Source organism: Bactrocera neohumeralis, chromosome 3 (genome assembly GCF_024586455.1).
Source record: "Bactrocera neohumeralis isolate Rockhampton chromosome 3, APGP_CSIRO_Bneo_wtdbg2-racon-allhic-juicebox.fasta_v2, whole genome shotgun sequence".
In the NCBI taxonomy this organism is placed as follows: Eukaryota; Metazoa; Arthropoda; class Insecta; order Diptera; family Tephritidae; genus Bactrocera; species Bactrocera neohumeralis.
In genome coordinates this window covers 56,586,909-56,596,388 of record NC_065920.1, presented here as the reverse complement: position 1 = coordinate 56,596,388, position 9,480 = coordinate 56,586,909, and positions in this window count along the sequence as shown.

Below are 9,480 nucleotides of genomic sequence, written 5' to 3'. Positions count from 1 at the left end.
CATAACAAACTAAAAAATACAAAACAAAACCTTATATAAAAGAGAAGAAAAAAGAAAATAGGTAGATTTATTGAAAAAAACGTTGAATTCTGTTTAATAACTGTCATTATCCGTAGTGGAAATTATTCTTAGCCGCTTATTTTGATGGCTGGCACTGATATCACTAGAATTTGTATCAGAATAAATAGTAAGAACTATGGATTGATGTTCTGATTGACTTAGCATCTCCGACTGAGTTTGCACCTAAACATCCTAAACAAGACTGACTCTACGTCGTTTTCTTCCTTTTGTGCTTACCACCGAACCACACTCGACGATAGCGACGCCACGCTGTCGCCCCGCTAAAACGGTACTTCTTGAAGAGACGACATGCAAACAACCAATCACAACACAATCAACGGCTGATGCAATAATGAGGACTTAGTCTTTTAACGAAATTCCCGAAACTGTATACCCATACACTCACTCTCACTCAAAAATTATTACGCGTAAAAATATGTAAACAAGCAAAAAACGAAAAAAAGCAATCGCGTTAAAGTGAGAAATTCGCGTAAAAAAAGGAATTTGCGCTGCGTAAAAAGAGATCGCGTAAAAAAAGGACTGAGTGTAATTTTGCCGAAAAAACCTTTTGTTCTGTTTTTTTTTTAAGTCCTGTTTACTCTGGAAATCACCTTTTAGTACATCTTTTTGCTTAAAATTGATAAAATTTAATTAAAATTTTCGGACGTTCGTCTTTTAGTATGTGGCACATTACTAGTATTTGATATTGGGAAAAAACGATAAAATCGACTCAAAACTACTCCAACTTCCATATGCTATATATGTTTGTATACTGATTTTTGTTTTTCTAACAAATATTATATCGAATATGTCGATCAGTGTATGAGTTACATGTATTTAGTATATGTATATACTTCTAAACTATACTATGTATTTAGTGTATATACATATACATATGTATGTATATACATATAAAATTGCTGCATTCCGATTATCGGTTGGTGTAAAACCTTAATGTAGTTACCTGGGCTTGATTTCTGAAAGTTGCAAAGATATAAAATGTTCGATTGCTCACGAACTTTGCCCTTCTTTACTTGTTTTTTGTGTTAAGACTGAGTGGCAGTGATTGAATGGGGCTGTCCTATGTTCTACTTAGGTGTATGAAAAAAATATATATAGAAATTTAAACATATATTTTTAAAATAAGCCATGAATATTGTTATGAATGTTCTGTAATGAACATTTTAACTTTTGCGGCAGCGACCGCTGGGTTTTAATTGAATTTTTTCTGGTGTGCTATCCGTCCTTTAATTGTATTAGCAATACATATAATATATGCAGGAGCCCAAAAAGCAACTGATATGCAATACTATGTGCAAAAACCGCTTCTTGTAACCGTTTGCGCTCATGCTCATATACAAGTATGTATTCTTTTATATGAAAGCTTTGACTACATTCTTTTGGCATCGCTTTCCTTCTTTTTTTAACCTCGTTACAACAATTCACTTAGTTTGCGCTTTAACTCAGTTTATGTGTTTTTTTTCTGTGTGTAGTTAGTTGCCTCTGCTGCAAAACTGAGCCACAAAGTTTTTAACACCCAGTAGAAAACGTAGGAGACTCTTTAAAGTATAGTATACATACATACTTGTATATATAAATATTTTGATGATCAGCGTGACTAGCTGAGTCGATTTAACGATGTCTGTTTGGCGGTTGGTCTGTATATACGTGAAATTGTACCTTAGTTTTTGATATAACGGTCTAGAATACATCCTTATCTTTCCTAGAAATAATCATTGGCTTAAATCGTCTATACCGGATCGGATTAAATACTACTTCTTATCTAGGAAGCTTTATTATTTTGCAAGATACCTTCATAAAATTTGGGAAGGGTTGTCTGAGGTACCGGTACAATTTTCGGAGTAATTGTTCAGGTCAGACTGCTATAACATATAGCTGCCTTACAAACTGACCTATTAAAATCGATAAAATTAACTTTTTATACTATTTTATGACGTAAGAAATGCATATGTGAGGGGCTTCGGTGCAGCCAAAGTCAACCGTTTTTATACTCTCGCAACAAAGTTGCTAAGGAGAGTATTATAGTTTTGTTCACATAACGGTTGTTTGTAAGTCCTAAAACTAAAATAGTCAGATATAGGGTTATATATACCAAAGTGATCAGAGTGACGAGTAGAGTCGAAATCCGGATGTCTGTCTGTCCGTCCGTCCGTCTGTCCGTCCGTCCGTCTGTCCGTCCGTCCGTCCGTGCAAGCTGTAACTTGAGTAAAAATTGAGATATCATGATGAAACTTGGTACACGTATTCCTTGGCTCCATAAGAAGATTAAGTTCGAAGATGGGCAAAATCGGCCCACTGCCACGCCCACAAAATGGCGGAAACCGAAAACCTATAAAGTGTCATAACTAAGCCATAAATAAGGATACTAAAGTGAAATTTGGCACAAAGGATCGCATTAGGGAGTGGCATATTTGTACGTAATTTTTTTGGAAAAGTGGGCGTGGCCCCGCCCCCTACTAAGTTTTTTGTACATATCTCGGAAACTGCTATAGCTATGTCAACCAAACTCTATAGAGTCGTTTCCCTCAGGCATCTCCATGTACAGGTGAAAAATGGAAGAAATCGAATAATAACCACGCACACCTCCCATACAAAGGTTATGTTGAAAATCACTAAAAGTGCGTTAACCGACTAACAAAAAACGTCAGAAACACTAAATTTTACGGAAGAAATGGCAGAAAGAAGCTGCACCCAGGCTTTTTTTAAAAATTGAAAGTGGGCGTGGCGTCGCCCACTTATGGACCAAAAACCATATCTCGGGAACTACTCCACCGATTTCAATGAAATTCGGTATGTAATATTGTCTTAACACCCTGATGACATATACGAAATATGGGTGAAATCGGTTCACAACCACGCCTTCTTCCAATATAACGCTATTTTGAATTCCATCTGATGCCTTCTCTGTATAATATATGTATATGTACATTAGGAAATGAAAATACAATTCAATACTCAAAGTACACAAATTGATCTAATCTAATTAATTTTACAGCAAAATAAAAAAATATGTAAATTATTATCACTTTATCATGCGAGAGTATAAAATGTTCGGTGACACCCGAACTTAGCCCTTCCTTACTTGTTTTATTTTTTTTTATCCCTTGCGAACAAATTAAATTTTAAAATTCATTAAGCGTCAGCAAAAAGAAAAAGTTCACCGGAAATATTTCTCTATTTTCTTGACGAGAAGTTATTGCACAACTCAAATAGAAATAAGAAGTATGTGGAAACTTGCTGTCAGCTAACGGCACGTTGTTGCAAGTGTTACGTATGCATTTACATTAACTTGTTTGGGCTGTTGAACTCTTCCTGCAGCCTCGGGCTAACTATAAAAGTGAGCACAGTAATAATATAACGGCAACTCATTTCCTGATGACTATTGCGCAAGTGCAAATAGAAATTACCATTTAGTACGCTGGCAACTTGTGGACTTTTCATATAAAGAGTGCAGAGAAAATTAAACATTTACTCTTAAATAAAGAATATTGAAAAAATCTTCTTAGGCGTTTAATAGTTAACAGAAATGACGGAAAGTGAGAGCTCCAAGGACTAAGTCTTGATCTCGCACTGTCGTAAGAATTAAGAAAAATGTGTTCAGGTGCTTCTATATTATTCTCTTCCAAACAAACATAATGACAATGGAGAACCCTTAAAAGCAGGAAGAGATTAGCCTTACTATGGGCGAATAGCTCATTAGACCTCTTGAGATAGAGGATCAGCTATCGTGTAGTACTAAACGCACGAATACGGACGTTTCGACAGGCTCCCGATTTTCTCAGGAAGGATTTTTCAGCAATAAAGCTCACTTGGGTTGAGCGGTTACAATAGTAAGCAGATAATTGTCGCGTTGGAAGAGCCGGTATATTGGTAGAGAAGGAGCCGTCAAAATTCGCTTTGACGCGTGAATGCTCCAAGAGATCATGCATGAAGTCAAAGTGTGTGAGGATTTCCGGGTGTTCATACATGTGTTTATTTAAGAGCTCAGATTCATTGGGACTGTTAGCTACATTCGTAGCCATACGTCTTCCGGCGTTATCTATGAGCACCATGTGCAAAATGGTTTTAAGTGCCATAGTTAGAGTGGACCTTAGTACACCACACATGTTGATGATAGCCGCCCGTTGAACGCTTCCGAGTTTCTTTGCAAGTGTGGTCCTTTATAGAGCCCTCCATCAAATAAATACTCCATAAAACATAGTACGTCTGCATAGGTAATAACCAGGCAACCACGATCCTCAAGATCATAGAAGAGGAGAGAGAGCTCCACCCTGTGGGTTATCCCCACTACCAATTCAATCATTGTCGTACGGAAGATTGAAATTGAGAGGTTTGAGGTTTGATTGAACCCCAAAAGCGTCCAAATCAGTAAAGACTGTTTCCAGTAGGACGTTAATGAAAACTCCCTTAATATCAAGGAAGGACCCAACAGTGAATTATTTTACCTTAATGGCTTCCTCAAGCTATGATAGTATGCAGGGCAGTGTCCACTGACCTACCTTTACTGTCTTGCGCTCCTGATAAATGGTCTCTCGGAATGCGCCACCTTATGTACCAGTCCGTCAGCCTCGGCAGAGTTTTTAATAATAAGGATCAGAAGTTTAGGGGCTTGAAGTTCTTGGCCGTAGTGCAGGAGCTTTTACCTACCTTCAGGATGAATGTAGTTCTGACTCGTCTCCATGTCTCCGGAATATACTCACACATGTAGCCAACAAGTTGCATGAAAATCGTCATGACTAAGTCCTCTTGTCAAATGAACAAATTTTCGCTAACAATGAAAACAAAGAACTACTCACCTCTGTTATTAATATCCGAGTTGGCCCAGACCGAATGCCATGACTCTCTCTGAATTTCATTTATATATTCCATACATTGATCGGTATTTTCGGTAAAAAGTCAGCTATAATTACTGTGCTCACATATTTAACGCCTACGGGATTAAACAGTTTAGGTTCGATTAAGCATTATTCTAACAAAATTTTCCTGACATAATAATTCAATCTAGATTTGTATACATGAAAGTGAAGTTTCAAATGAAATTTAACATTTTGTTACATGGGAAGTAGAAGGAAGCGAGGCTGCAGTCTGATTTGGTCTTTCCGATTTCATTCATTTTCACACTATCGGTAGGATCGGTTTTTATAGTTTTTGCGCCAGACGAATTTGGTTATTACAGCTTTGTGGCTTGAGAGATTTGTAAATTAAACTTATAAGAATGCGGGGCAACATCCACTTTTCTAAATTTTTTTGCTCAAAAGTGCCCCTAGCTAATGCGGTCGTCTTCTGTGTCAAATTAGAGTTTTATATCTTAGTTTAGTGTTAGTTATGGCATTTTATAGGTTTTCGTTTTGTGAGCGTAGCAGTGGTCCGGTTACGTCCATCTGCGAACTCGTATTTTTTTGGTACTAAGGAACGCTTATACCAAGCTTTATCAAGATATCTCAATTTTACTTAAGTTACAGCTTTCACGGTCGGACAGACGGAGCGAAAGTCATCCGGATTTCAATTCGTCTCGTCATCCTGATTATTTATACATTATATACAAGGTCTGTCGCAAAAGAAACAAGACTGTTAAAAAAAACAACAAAAAATTAATATTTTTCAAAAGTTATATTTTTTTATTCAAAATAGTTTCCTTGTGCTTCGATACAGCGTTTAGCCCGGTCAATTAGCATTTCAAATGAGTGTTTAAGGTAATTTTTCGGAATGCTCTTGAGAATATCGGTCGTCGCTTTTTGTACAGCTGAAATGTTCTGAAACCAGTGTACTTTCATGGGCAAATGAAGTTTTCCAAACAGGTAAAAATCACAGGGTGCCAGATCAGGTGAGTAGGGTGAGTGATTAAAGGTTAATATGGAGTTTTTTGTCAAAAAATCAGTGACAAGCGTCGACCGATGACACGGCGCATTATCATGCAACAGGCACCAGGACCTTGCCTCACGGTATTGTGGTCGAGCACGAAGAATGTGTGACAAAAGACGCTTCATAACACCAAGATAAAAAACAGCATTAATCGTTTGGCAAGGTGGGACAAACTCTCGGTGTACAATACCCTCGGAATCGTAAAAACAAATCAGCATTGTCTTTATTTTTGACTTCTGAAGACGACTTTTTTTCGGTGATGTCTCGTCTGGATGCTTCCATTCGGCACTTTGACGTTTGGTTTCATCACCACGTTTCATCACCATAAACTTTTTCATCATTTGAAATGAACGTTTTCCCAAGTTTAAAACAAAATTTAATATTTGCTCTTTGTTCAAAATGCATTTTACGACCGATGACCAAAAGCTGCTGTCACTTTTTGATCGATAACATCGATTGTAGTTATCCAATTGTCTTAAAATTTTTACGAAATGTCAACAAGAGATCAAACTTTTTATTTCATATATTCGAATATCTCGAGAAGTATTAGTGACAGCGATTTTGACCTTTTAGAGCAAATAAAAGTTTGTCATTAAATTTTTTCTATAGCTCTTATCATTCACGAGATATATACAAAAAACTGCGAATTTCGTGGAAAAGTCAAGTTTAGAGCCCCGTACTACCTCGCCGGTGTGAGTTTGGACTTTGCCGCAATGGGCACTTTTGTACAGTGTTCAATTCTGAGGAATATGTGACTAAAGTCAAAGCGATGCTATAAAATGCCTCTGAGCTATAGAAATTTAAGGTAAAAACATCACGATTGTCGTGTATTTTCAATGGAAAATTTTTACATGCCTTGGTCCAGTCCTTAATGTTAATATTAAGGGCTCAAATTTTCAGGGAATTTTTTTAGGGTATTTCCAAGAAAATTTCAAGATGGGATTGAAATAAATGAATAGTTAAAACAAAACACCAAAACAAACTTGATAGAACAAAATGAACAACTGAAAGATCTCAGTGATAACTTCAAGCAACGTACACACACCCACACAAATATAAAACCAGAATAATGTAAACTCGACCTTTATAAGCCAAACTAATAAGCAAATGAATTTAATGTAGCTTATTGCAGTGAAGTGAATAGAAATAAGCTAGCCTTTAGAGCAGGCCCGTCCAACATAATTTTGTGAAGGGCCAGGTTTAGCATTTTCATAACCGTAGCGGGCCAAAAAAAAAAAAAAAAAATGACCTTCAGTTTTGGTATATTAATTTATTTATAAAAAACAACATCACATAAATCTTAATATATTATTATTAATGTAACTATGGCCTTAGCATATAAAGATATTCTAATTCTTAAAATCTAATTAATGAGATGTCTGAAATTTTTTCTGTTTGCACAGCGCATCTATGTCAGCTGGAGTTTTAGAAGTGGCTATGCGCAAAATGCCTTTAAGATGGCTATCTAATAAAGATTATCTGGTTTTTGATTTGTTAAATTTCATGCGAAAAAACAGCTGCTCGCAAACATATGTACTACCAAATAAAGAAATATGTTGAATAGCCAGCTTAGTAAGGTTTGGGTATTGACTGGGTGTAATATACTTTTTGTAAAATTCAATTAAGTTTGGAAGACAATATGCTGTTTTTAGATGAGAGCTGCTTTGCAATTCTAACATCAAATGGATTTTGAAACACTTTCATGCAGGGATTTGTGATTTGAAGTCTGTCGTCAAACTCGTTCCTTAATCTTTGTAACATCAACACGTACTTGTCAAAATCCAAGGTATCTTGCTTTCTTGTAGATAAGGTCTCCAAATGAATCAACTGCTTTTGCTCCAGCTGCTTTTCCAACAACAAAAGCTTTTTTGTGAAAGCTAGAACGTGTTCGTATAACTGTGTGCATAGTTGGTCTTTCCCTTGTAGTTTTAAGTTAAGATCAGAAAGATATTTAGTTATATCAACCAGGAAAGCCAGATCAGCCAACCACTCCTCATATATATATTGCCAAGAAAAATCTTTAAGTCGTCATATATGTAGTTGCTTGCTGAGCCAGTGAAGTATACAATGTCTTCGTGATCTGAACCGACATCAGCCAGAAAAGCCTGGAACTGTCTGTGGTTAAGCCCTCTTGCGCGTATAAAATTAACTGTCTGCACTACTTTATCCATCACGTATTTCAGGCCTATACAACTGGGATGCCCAAAGACTATAAGAGATGGCGGGCCGGATGAAGGGCCTATGCGGGCCGGATGGTGGCCCGGGGGCCGTATGTTGGACAGGCCTGCTTTAGAGAAACTGCAAAATGCAAAATTTAATCTGTAAGTGCTTAGCAATACAAGTACTTCACATACCCATATGTATATATGTATTACTCGTAACACACATGTTTGTTGTTTTTGGTGAATTTCTTAAGTCCACTATCTTTAGACTTACTTGAATGTGTCTTCGCTGGCAGCAGCCCATAAGTCCATTATGGAGTTGAACTAGAGTGTATGTATCTTAACATGCACTCATATATATATGCATATATGTATTTACGTACTCAAAGCATACGCCTACGTGTTCAATTGCTGCTTTCAATTTATGTACATATATGTATGTTGGGCAGGACCCATAGCTATTTAAGTCAATCAAGTTTCTGTGAATGGGTAGTTTGTAAATTGAAAGCATGTGTTAAGTTGGTGTTTAAAATTAAATAAAAATATTTTAGTTTGTTATTAATTGAATACATTTTAATGCTAAACAAAAACATAATTATTTACCGTTTCATAATGATTGACACCATGAAAGTATAGCTTATTTGCTTAATTAAATAAGGTAGCAAAAAGGGAATCCTAACTGAAACAGTTTTGCACTCAAGATTTAATGGATAAATAATAATATTTCACAAAATTTTTTGTTAAACAGTTAAATTTTTTAAGTGTTCTTCACGCTAAAAAGAACTTAAAAGTATGTGACACTGCGCGGAAAATATTCACCTTTAATAATTTGCAAACAAATTTTTGTTCATTCATACCATTCCAATGATATTGAATTTTTTTTTGTCCCATGATTGTGCCCATAAAAAATATATTATAGTTTCGGTGCATCCAAAGTACATTCTGTCAAGAAAGTATCGGGAATTTACAAATAAAACGAAACTTTTTCAATCATCATCCAAATTTATTTTGTCGCCTTCAAAGTAACATCAATTTGAAGCGATGCACATACGCCAACGCTTCTCCCAATCGTCAAAATATTTTGTTATAGGCACTTTTCGGGATGGCCTTCAACTATCGTGTCGAATTTGTTTTGATGTCTTCAATTGAGTCGAAGCGTGTTCCTCGAAGTGAATATTTCAGTGTGAAGAAAGGTAAAAGTCACATGGAGCTAAATCACGGAGATTCGGTACTTGCTCAATAATATTTGTTGAGTGTTTGGCCAAAATTTAACACAAATACGTTAATAAATTTTGTAAAATTCGACAAACACTACTGAGGTCGAATGACATAAACAGCTGCTGTAAACACACTGGTTGACAGATAGCACACATTT